An 11,963-nucleotide genomic window follows, 5' to 3' on the forward strand; every position below is an offset into this window, starting at 1 on the left:
ACCATATCGTCGGCGTAGCTTATGTTGTTCACGCTGACGCCGTCGATATAACACCCCACCGGCATTCTGCTGAGCTCCTCTATCAGCCCGTTAACATATAAGTTGAAAAGCTTCGGTGAGGTTAGACCCCCCTGCCTCACCCCGCATTTCAACTTATATGCCTCCGACTGTGCTACCCCCCATCTAACCGTATTGGTCTGGTTGCCGTACCAATATTTAAAAATATCTACCACTTCACGCGGGACCTTACATGATGATAGTTTATCCCACAGGATACCATAGGACACCATGTCAAAAGCTTTAGACAGATCGAGGAAGCACGCATATACAGGCGTGCTCCTGTCAGTGTAATACTTGACGGTGTGCTTTAGACTTAAAATGGCGGTCTCAGTAGATAATCCTGCTCTAAAACCAAACTGCGCATCATGTAAATTTAGGTATCTACCAAGTCGCAAGTCAAGCACCCCGTCAAGTACTTTAGCTATTATTGTAGCTAATGAGATGGGCCTATAGTTACCTGCGTCTGACACGTCCCCGGTTTTATTTTTAACTATTGGTACGACAATTGTCCTCAACATCTCATCCGGCAAATAGGTATGACCAATAAACAACGAAAATAGCATAGTTAACACTCTGGGTAAGTGTACTCCAGCGGCTTGCAGATGCTCGATGCTAAGTCCATCGTGTCCCGGTGACTTTCCTCGCGTCATATGACGGATCACATCGGATACTTCCTTACATGTGAACACGGTGAACTCAGCACCGGACTCAGCATTGCATGACTGTACTGTGGTACCCAGCGGGGACTCCACTTTGAACTTATCTCTGAATAACTTTGCTATTTCCGATGGCTCATTACATCCATTAACACTCACTGGCAGGCTAGGTCTTACGTTAAGGGAATTAGTGTGCTTCCAGAATGACTTAAAATCGCCATTTGAGCGATGGGAGGCCAAAACATCCATTTTAATTTGGTCTTGGTGGTTTTGACACCATTTTAACCTACACTTAAACCTGCGCCTGCTATCACACATGTCACGGTATATACTTCCAAACTTGGGTTTACCACAATCTACCCACTCCAGAAATTTCAATCTTGCCTCCCTATGCACCGCACTCACATGTTTGTTCCATCCTGTGATATATCCTCCTTTCCGCTTTACAGACTTTTTACAGCTCAATACAGACGCTTCCACTAAAATACTTACAATCCTACTATACAGGTGATTTATAATCACATGATGTCCCACATTATCACAGTTTCTATTACAACACTCTCTGAGCTCCTCAGGAAGGTCAATATCACGCAACCTGTTGTTACAGGCGTCATGATACTCACTCACCTGTTCTGAACTCCTCTCACCCCATATTACACAATTTCGCGGTCTATTACCTATGTTTACTTTACATCGTACAATGTTTATGTTAATTTCTATTTCCATCGGAAAATGATCAGACCAAAATACATCATTATTTATTCTAATATTAATGACCGATTTCAACACCAACTCCGATACTAAACAGTGATCTAACCACCGTCTAGATCCACGTGCGCCTCACTAAGATACGTGTAACTGTCAGAGTGTAAACCTAACTTCACAATATCAGCACAAGTAAAACCATTTTCTAAACAAAATTCTAAAAGTTCCTTACCAAAGTTCTCACCAGGATGCGCATTAAAATCACCCAAGATTATCACAGATTCTACACCAGCTGTTTCAACTACGGCGCAAATTTCTCCAAGACACTGTGTATTTAGATAGGCTTGCTAGATAGTTTTCATAATTCCATGCGGGCGGAAGCTGGTGATAAAATGTGACGTTATCCATGAAAAGGGACCTTATTGTCGATGGCGCTTACGCCATTACTAACGATGCTCCGATATAAATACAATGCCGCGCTACGCTGTGCGGCGTAAGTGCCATCGACAGTAAGGTCCCTTTTCATCGATAATGCCCCAAATACACATTACTAAATATAGTAGCCGCCAGTACTAGAGTCACGGCCGCGCACACTGCGACCCGGCCACTTCTCCACCCCTATAGTTCGTTTTTTAGGGTTCCGTACCCAAAGGGTAGAAACGGGACCCTATTACTGCTATTACTATTATTACTAAGACTCCACTCTCCGTCTGTCTGTCTCCAAGCTGTATCTCATGAACCGCGATAGTTGAAATTGTCACAGATGATGTATTTCTGTTGCTGCTTATAACAACAATTAATACTAAAATGTACGGAACCCTCGGTGGACGGTTCTATTTGCTCTTGTCCGGTTTTTAGCATTAGAAAGAAGGTAAGCGATCTTGACATGTCTTTTTATTAATAAATCACTTTTCAAAAATAAGTCACAGCAGATATGTTAGAATTATAAATCATATTTTACAATCTTTTACATTATTTTGCTTTCAAAACTATTTTTATTAAAGCGTTTTTCATTAATTTTCAATCCTCGTAAAAAGACACGTAAAGATTGTTTACATTTTTCTAATTCTGAAAAAAAAAAACGAAGTATAATCAGCGCGCCGCGAGTAGTTAGAGTCGGGCTAAGCTAACTCTGTACCGTGTTTAATAACACAGTCTGTGTTTCACAGAGTGTGCAAGTGTTATTTAAAATTTCTTAGAAGTTTGACGTTTATGATAAAACTTCTACGTCCTGTGCTCTATCAAACACGGTGCAGAGTTAGCTTAGCCCGACTATGTTACTCCTGTGATGTATTAGGTTCCCCCAACCTAGGATAGTACACACACACACACACACATTAACACTAAAGGAATGAAAAATAAAACAATAAAAATGAACATCAGTAGTGTTTTATTTCATGTTAGTTATTATTCATTTAAAAATGTATGGTGTAGTGTCAAAACTACTAACTTTGCGGCCGGTGTAAGCAAAATATTAAACAGAATAACAAAAAGTGCGTATGTACTGAGTGTTGACACAATATCCGCAAACAGTCATATCTTAAGTGTTTGTGTAAGGCTGTTTTTCCACCAGAGATGTGCGAGGATGCGTAGCGTGGGAAGTGTTTGTTAAGAACCAATAGAATCACTACACGCTGAGCGTAGAAAACAAATGAAGTGATTCTGTTGGTTCTTAAAAACATCCCTTGCTACGCATCCTCGCACATCCCTGGTGGAAACGCAACCTTAAGCAGCCTCACGCTACTCACTCGTCCTGCACGACACACGCCGGCACGACACCGGGAACACATCGTGCACGCGCGTGCAAGGGAACCACGACACACACATCACACAGCCCACACCCGACACATGCTCTACCGGTAACTAGCGGATCATATTTCGGAACACTTCAGGGTTTTTTACCGGAATGTTTCGCTCTAAGATGTCTTTGTAAAGTGTATTTATGTCTACTCCTGTAGTTGCAGTGAGTACAAATAAAAGGCTTTTCGTCAGTGTGTATCATCTGATGTTTTAGCAAGTCCCCTTTCCGATTGCTCTTGTAGTTGCAGTGACTACATGTGTACGGCTCCTCTCCAGTGTGTATCCTCTGGTGTGTTAAATACTTTCCTTTCTGCCAGCAGCTGAAGTCGCAAGCGTTACATTTAAATGGCTTCGCCCCAGTGTGTTCCAGTAGATGTCTTTGTAAGTCTGGCTTCTCGCCAGTATGTGTCCTTTCATGACTTCGTAAGTTTGAACTATTACTGCACTTGTAATCACAATAACTACATTTGTAAGGCTTTTCTCCAGTGTGTATCCTTTGGTGTGTTTGTAAGGCTGACTTCAGACTGCATTTGTAATCACAGTGGCTACACTGAAATGGCTTCGCCCCAGTATGTATCATCAGGTGTCTTTGTAAGTCAGACTTCTGCCTGCATTTGTAATCACAGTGGCTACACTGAAATGATGGCTTCGCCCCAGTATGTATCCCCAGGTGTATTTGTAAGTGTGGCTTCTGACTGCATTTGTAATCACAGTGGCTACACTGAAATGGCTTCGCCCCAGTATGTATCCTCAGGTGTGTTTGTAAGGCTGACTTCTGACTGCATTTGTAATCACAGTGGCTACACTGAAATGGCTTCGCCCCAGTATGTATCATCAGGTGTCTTTGTAAGTTTGACTTCTGCCTGCATTTGTAATCACAGTGGCTACACTGAAATGGCTTCGCCCCAGTATGTATCCTCAGGTGTATTTGTAAGTGTGGCTTCTGACTGCATTTGTAATCACAGTGGCTACACTGAAATGGCTTCGCCCCAGTATGCATCATCAGGTGTCGTTGTAACTGTGAATTCCATCTGCATTTATAATCACAGTGGCTACACTTTAAAAGGTTCCCAGCAAAATGTATTGTTTGGTGTTTGTGTAAATCAGTTTTACACGAACTTGTGTAACTACAGTGACTACAATTGAAATTATTCTCTAAAGAATGGCTCCTTAAATGAGTCTCCAAACTTTTCTTGGAACGTGTGGTATACTCACATTCAGCACACATGAAATTTGAAACACCATGTTCGCTTTTCTCGTGTTCTATCACAAGCAATTCGGTTTGAAACGTAGAATTACAAAAATCACAAGCAAATGGTTTTGGTCCGGTTGACGAGTGCGTGTGTTTTATGTGTTTCCTTAAAATACACTTGTTTCTGAAACGCTTGCCACAGTGTTCGCAGCGGTATGGTTTTCCTCCACTGTCAACAGTCGCGTCGCCGCGCAGGCGCTCCAGCACCACGGAACAAGCCATGATGAGCTGTTCCCTGGCGCGCGCGGCGCTGCCGTCCGAACACACTGAAACACAATTTAACAAAATAATTTAAACAGATTACAACGCGTATACTTAATTTAACAAACATTGCGACATTGTGCAGGATTGTCATCAAATAAATGTTTATTTATTTTTTAAAATTTTAACCGAGGTATACAAACGCAACTATCAACACAGAATAAGCGAAGGTGGTGGTGGTTAGCGGTGGTGGTCGAGTGGATATGATGTTCGACTTTCAATCCGGAGGTCACGGGTTCAAATCCTACTAGCTCGTACCAATGAGTTTTTCGGAACTTATGCTTATTTACCACTAGCTTTTCTTTGAAGGAAAACATCATGAGAAAACTTGCAAACATCAGCGAAGAAATTCAAAGGTGTACTAATGTGAAGTCTCCAACCCGCAGTGGGCTAGCATGGGAACTATAGCCCAAGCCCTCTCGTGCATGAGAGGAGGCCTGCGCCCAGCAGTGAGACGTAATATAGGCTCTGATTTATGTATGAAAATTAAAATGAAAAAAGAAAAATATTTATTGACTAAAAGTTTACAATTCTAAAAGATTAACTTTGGTACCCGCACTAGGCACCCCTCTATCGCGGGGACCAATAGCAGCAGTTAGTTGTACCAAAGAGTGTTATAACCGGTTGACAATTTTACTTAAATATTTGGTTAGCTAGGACTAAAATTCTAAAACTACACAGATTTATAAACTATGGGAAGTAAACTAAACAGTTAAATTCAGTTAGTTTGCATCTCAAATTTTAGTAATTTCTAATTTTCTTTGTCTCATCATAAGTTAAACTTGCTAGCCATTTCTTAACAAGTACTTTAGCGTCATAAGCGGATTTATCTTTGATATCAGAGTGTTTTATGGCGACATTGTAGATATACCTTGACTTGATATGTAAGGCTCGAAACGTTTAGCAAAAACAGTGCGCACCAGCGGGATCTGAATTCTGTAGACTCTTCTATCAAGCATATCTATGTGCTCATTAGTCCCAAGAAGTTGCTTGTGCTTATCAAAAATTATTTTAATCAAATACAGTTTACGAACCGTCAACACTTCACAATTTCTGTAGGCTGCTATTTAACTGATCACCAGATTTAGTAAAATTTAATACCAAAAAAATCTATTTTACCACCCTAAAATCATGAATGATCACCAAAATTATAACACCATTTTAATGTGAAATGATTACCAATTTTATTACATTTTACTATCCTTTTAAAGGAAATGACACCAAACTAATCATTATTAACCCAAAAATAGTCAATGATTACCAAATTTCAAATCCCATTTTAATGTGAAATGATAACCAAATGTTTACATCTTGCTATCCTATTAAAGAAAATGACACCAAAATAATCATTGTAAACCCAAAAATAGTAAATGACCACCAAAATTAGAACTCCATTTTAATGTAAAATGATAACCAAATTTTTAATTCTTGCTATCCTATTAAAGCAAATGGCTCCAAAATAATTATTGTAAACGCAAAAATAGTAAATGATCACAAAAATTGTAGCCACATTTTAAGTGCTCTTTCGCTGCGCTCTTTCAGTCTCGATGATAGTCGTTTTGTTAGTACTACCCCAGCAGCATATGTCAGGAGTGGTTCACATTAAGCGTGGTATACTAATTTTAGCGTTTTGACATCTGCCACCCTTCTTAAGTTATGGGTGGTACATACACAAGACCATAACGAATATGGGTCATACATACATGTATAATGTAGTGTGGCTCGTATCGTACTATGTGCAGTAGTATCGTAGTGTCGCAGTACTCACCCGACACGCAGTCCTCGTCACTCGCCGCGTCCGACACCTCCGACTTGACCGCCCGTACCTCCACTGCAATCACGATACAGTTGTATTTAAAATGAAACTAGCGACATGCCTCGGCTTCGCACGGGTAAACCTTAACAAATTATACACCTAAACCTTCCTCAAAAACCACTCTATTGACAGGTGAAAACTGCATGAAAATCCGTTCAGTAGTTTTTGAGTTTATCGCGAACTTTGTTTTACAAGATGTATAGATAGTATTAAAGATAGTAAAAAATTATTAATTACCGCGATCGATTTCGGTATATCTGGATCAAAATAATGCATGAATCAAGGCATTTTTATGCAGCACATGAGCACACGGTGAAGGAAACATCGTGAGGAAACTTGACTATTCCCAATAAGACCTACTTTTGGAAGGTCAGATGGCAGTCGTTTTCGTAAAAACTAGAGCCTACGCCAATTCTCAGACTTAGTCGCCAAGCGGACCCTATGCTGAGTATCCACTTTTCAATACAGCTAGTATGGCGACGTGGGTACTTAACTTTAGTTGGGGCACATACAAGTCATACAGCCTCAATGGATCTTAAGTTAAAAAAAGTCACAATCTACCAGTAGCCCTGACTGGACTATAATACCTACAAAAATTGAGAGGTTTATCTAATATTTACACATAAATTTCATAAATATTACAAATTCGCATAAGAACTTTTATTTCACGGTTTATTTATTATAACATCCACATTGATATATCCCGGTATATTGGTTCACCGATGGGAAAACCCTTCCCAATGCTACAGTTTCTGTATTCTCTAATAATTAGTTATACCGTTTCTATTCAAGTTGGTACGCATACTCATTTATTAATAATATAATTACCTATTAGGGGCTATTTCATAAATTACGTCATTTCAAATTAGGGGGGGGGGTCTGGACATCGGATGATGGTAGCATGACGTAGGAGGAAACGGGGTAATTCGAATCAATTTTGGGATGATTTTAGGGGGGGGGGGGGGTCAAAAATCGTCAAAAAACGATGACGTAATTTAGGGACAGCCCCTTACACGTCAAAATTGAAATTAAATTAGATAAATTAAGTTGCAATTATTATAATCAAGTTACAATTACATTATTATTACAGTTTAGTTTGGTATACTTAAATATGTCAAATATTTTTACAATTGTGAGGATAATGTACCTACTTACGCGACATTAAGTATTTTAAGTAAAATTGACTGAATGGCTACATGAACATTGTTTTTATAGTGTTAAGGATTATTTGAAATATTTTATTATAGCTAGTTTAAAACTCGCGCGAAAACGCCTCGCACGACATTTGTGACGTCACCATTTAGTTGGTGGTAGGCATGGTCTAATAAAACATGGTCTTCCATTCCCAGAGTGACACGGGCCTACGTCACAATAAAATTGCCACTTTATTTCAACATAACATGTTACATGGGTACATTATACCTATGGTTAATAAGTTAAAATATTTCTTTATAATTTTCATTTATATGTATTTTAGCTTAAATTTTACAATAACACGTCATTTTTAATTACTCGTTAGCAATATCTTCCGATTCACGAAAGAAATTTCAGACTTTCGGGTAATTCTGTTTATACTACTGGCAACACAGGATAGCGCTGTGCACATTTGACAATTCGGATCTAGATAACTTCATGCCCTGACCGTCATCCTTGTCGAACGCGTGTTAATTGTTATTTCCTTCTCGCTCAGTGTCAGCAGTCGCAGTGTTTTCCAAACTTTTCACGTCGTAAGCTTGGTAATTAATGTGTAATTGTGAATTAGTTTTTCAAACGTTTGTCTTGTATAGATAAATAAAGTTTAATTTAATACATTAGATTTGTTTTATTTTACTATGTTTCTACATGAATAACTTAAAATTAATGCCGTTAAAATAATTTTCACCGTTGGTTAAAATTCTCCCACATTTCAAAGTTTGAGAACCTGTAAACAGCATGATGACGTAGGCGCGTGTCAGTTAGGTCATACGCGAATCTCGGAATGGAGTACCAGGCGGAGTATATTATTATACCATGGTGGTAGGGTGGTAGACATTGTTTACATACTTACAGTTACGAATTTCCCTTGAATCCGAATGATATTGTTAATTCAGCACCATATATTACGATTAGGGATGATAAATACATTACAAAAATTTATCACAATAACTCATTTTACACAAAAACTCTCACACGGTTGCAATTTAAGATGAATTATTTAGATACATGTAAATTTTGAGTGAAAATCACCGAGCGCCGGTTTTACTTTTAAATTTTTTCTATTTACGACAGTTAACATGGCAATGATAGTTCCATTCAGCCAAATAATTAAAAAAGTTTGTTGGTGAAATATCGTATTATTTCGCATTTTATTTAGATAATAACAAATAGATATCTCCTTTATATCGTGTAATAATATTTTTTGGACGTAATAAATGTTTAGTGGCGAAATAACAATTTTTTTGCACCTTCGAACTCTTTGGTGAGAACGTATGGATTTCGGTCAATGAGGTTGTCTGTTGCTCTAAGAAATATGTTATGGATTGATGACGTCACTGTTTAGAACGGTTCTGATTGGCGTTTCAGTAATAATGGCCGATTGGAGAATTTTGCAGTTTTATTTTATTGAATATATTAATAATCCTTCAGTTTATACTGAGATTGGGCCATTTTTTAGAATCATATTAACATATATGTTTCTTTGAAACCATTATTTCCGTGATTCTTTGTTACTTGCAACAGGCCTATTTAAAACGTAATGTATAAAATGACAATTGCCGATTTGTATTTGATGTATGTAATTAACTTTTTGACTAAATCTATCATTAGCATAATACTTTTATTTTTAAATTTTAATTTCATTGACATTGTTTTATTACTATATCGTTTTAATGATTGCATGTTATTAATTAGTAAATTAGTACCTTAATGTACGATTTTGTAAATATTTTGCATGTTGATGTTGAGTCGACTCAATACTGTGTCTAACTATTTTTATTATAAGATCTGATTGTTACGTATTCCAGCAAATAAATATTTTCTATTCTATTCTATCTCATCACTTGTCTTATCTTCGTTCGCCGTTTCTGGTTTATAATGTGTTTATGTGTATTTTGTATTGTTTTGTAAGCGTTTTTATATTTTACTTTTATATTCATATTTTAAATGTAAATGCCCTCTTGCGAGTGAGAGGAGGCCTGTGCCCAGCAGTGGGACGAATATAGGCTAAATTATTATTCTTATAATATTATTATAAATGACCTAGCCTAACGTAAAAAATAAATAAAGAGAATAATTTGTTATTTGGTAAATTTAGTTAGTAGTAGTAGTAGGAGTAGCCCCGCCCACAATCTCTCTGCTTTGCCTTAATGTTGACTGGTAGAGAATGCTTTTGGCATGAAGTCTGCCTTTTGTATGATAAGTTTTCTTTTGTGCAATAAAGATTAAATAAATAAATAATAATAATAAAATCAAATGGTAAACTGACCTTGTAGTGGGAGCACTTTAGGTCGGTGCCACTCCTCGGGGCCCAGCACAAGCTCGTCCTTGACCTCATGGTCGGTATACAGTCCAGCCTCTGCAGCCACCGCGCTCACTCCTTGACAGGCACTGTCCTCGCACTCCAGCTCCTCCTTCACACTCGGCTCTCCGGGCTCCGTCTTCACACACACCTCTCCGGGCTCCATCTTCACACACACCTCTCTTGTCTCCGTCTTCACACACACTGTCTCTATTGAGATGTTGTTGTGTGCTAACAAGCTGATGACAGAGAGAACCTGCAATGCAAGTAGCACATGATGAATTGTAGAGCCTTACAGCAATCACAGTATGACAGTAGAGTGTTGTGGTATTTAATTTCCAGCAGAATTAGGGTCAGTTACACCAAACCATAACCATAGAATAAATAATAATACTACCGTACAGAAATTACACTTTCTACAAAACCGAAGTTTGACAACGATTCAGGGACCAATCATGCTCCCTTTCTAATGTGTGGCACTATCCCTTTCGGCAATTTAGGGTTGTTAAAATTTTAGTCATAACTCACAATCTTATCTGTGGTCGTGCACGCATAAGGACGTCAAGTGGTGTCAACCCTAGTAATTGCTCGGAGCAATGCTGAGCCATAGTCTAATAAAACATGGTCTTCCATTCCCGGAGTGACACGGGCCTACGTCACAACAACATGGCCGCTATATATAGCGCTATCGCATATTATCATATAGCGCTGTCGCATGATGACGTAGGCCCGTGTCAGTTAGGTGACCTAGAAAAGACGGGAATGGAGTACCAGGCGGAGTATATTATTATACCATGTGCTGAGCCAAACGGAGCTGAGAATGCCCGAAAGGAGGAGTGTCTCCCCGCTGCCGTAACTAAATTGCTACACTGTTAAAGTAAATGAGATATTAACAGAATCACTAGTTTTATAGAGTTACACGCAATTATGTTAACAAGTCTTAACTACACTACAGTGCAGAATACGTAAAAGTAGCTATAATATAACATCATTAATGAGAGTAAGCACCTTTCTCGCTACAGCTTCTAACAGTCACCGAGAGCGGAAGTATATTTTATTACGTGGTAATAAAATAACTACAAAATAAGTATGGTAGGCAACTCGCGCTAGTACTACTATTTCATTTTGTAAGTGAAATTGACATGCAATGCAATTATCTTTACAAAAAAACGACCTATCTCATCCATAAAGCAACACAACCACACATTACAACACATAACATAACCTCAAAAATTTGACAATTGACGTGCAATTGACATACAGTCCGAACTGTCCGAAGCAAGGCCCCAACGTACTCTTTTGCCTTTGACGGCGCAGCAACTATAGTTCGTTTTTTTTAGCATTAGAATTAAGGTAAACAATCTTGATGTGTCTTTTAATTGAAAAACACATTTTTAAAATATGTTGTGGCAAATATGTAACAACTATGAATCAAATACGAACATTTATATTCTTCTGCTTTCATAAGTAATAGTTACTGATTTTTAAAAAGCGTTTTTCAATTAAAAGACATGTCAAGATCGCTTACCCTCTTTCAAGTTCTTTCTAATGCTAAAAAAACGAACTATAGTATAACTTCTCTCTCCTCGCTCTTTAAGAAATAACATTTTTTTAAAAAGGACATTCATACTGTTGAGAAGATAAACTTCAAATCAAGGTGTCGCCGTTTTCGGTGGTTTAAAGCTTCGTGGGTGCGTAAAACGTGTATGTGTGCGTTTTTAGGGATGTGAAAAGTCGATTTTAATCATGTTATACATCGATAAACAAATTAATTCGACCAATCATGTACAGCATGACAGCAGTTTGGACTGTATGTCAAAGAGAATATAATCACTACGTTTTAAGAGACGGGACTTCCATACTAGCGATTTGATTAGTCTGTGTGTATGTTTGGTGTTCCAATCATTACCAACATGT

Source organism: Cydia splendana, chromosome 20, assembly GCF_910591565.1.
Source record: "Cydia splendana chromosome 20, ilCydSple1.2, whole genome shotgun sequence".
Classification (NCBI taxonomy): Eukaryota; Metazoa; Arthropoda; class Insecta; order Lepidoptera; family Tortricidae; genus Cydia; species Cydia splendana.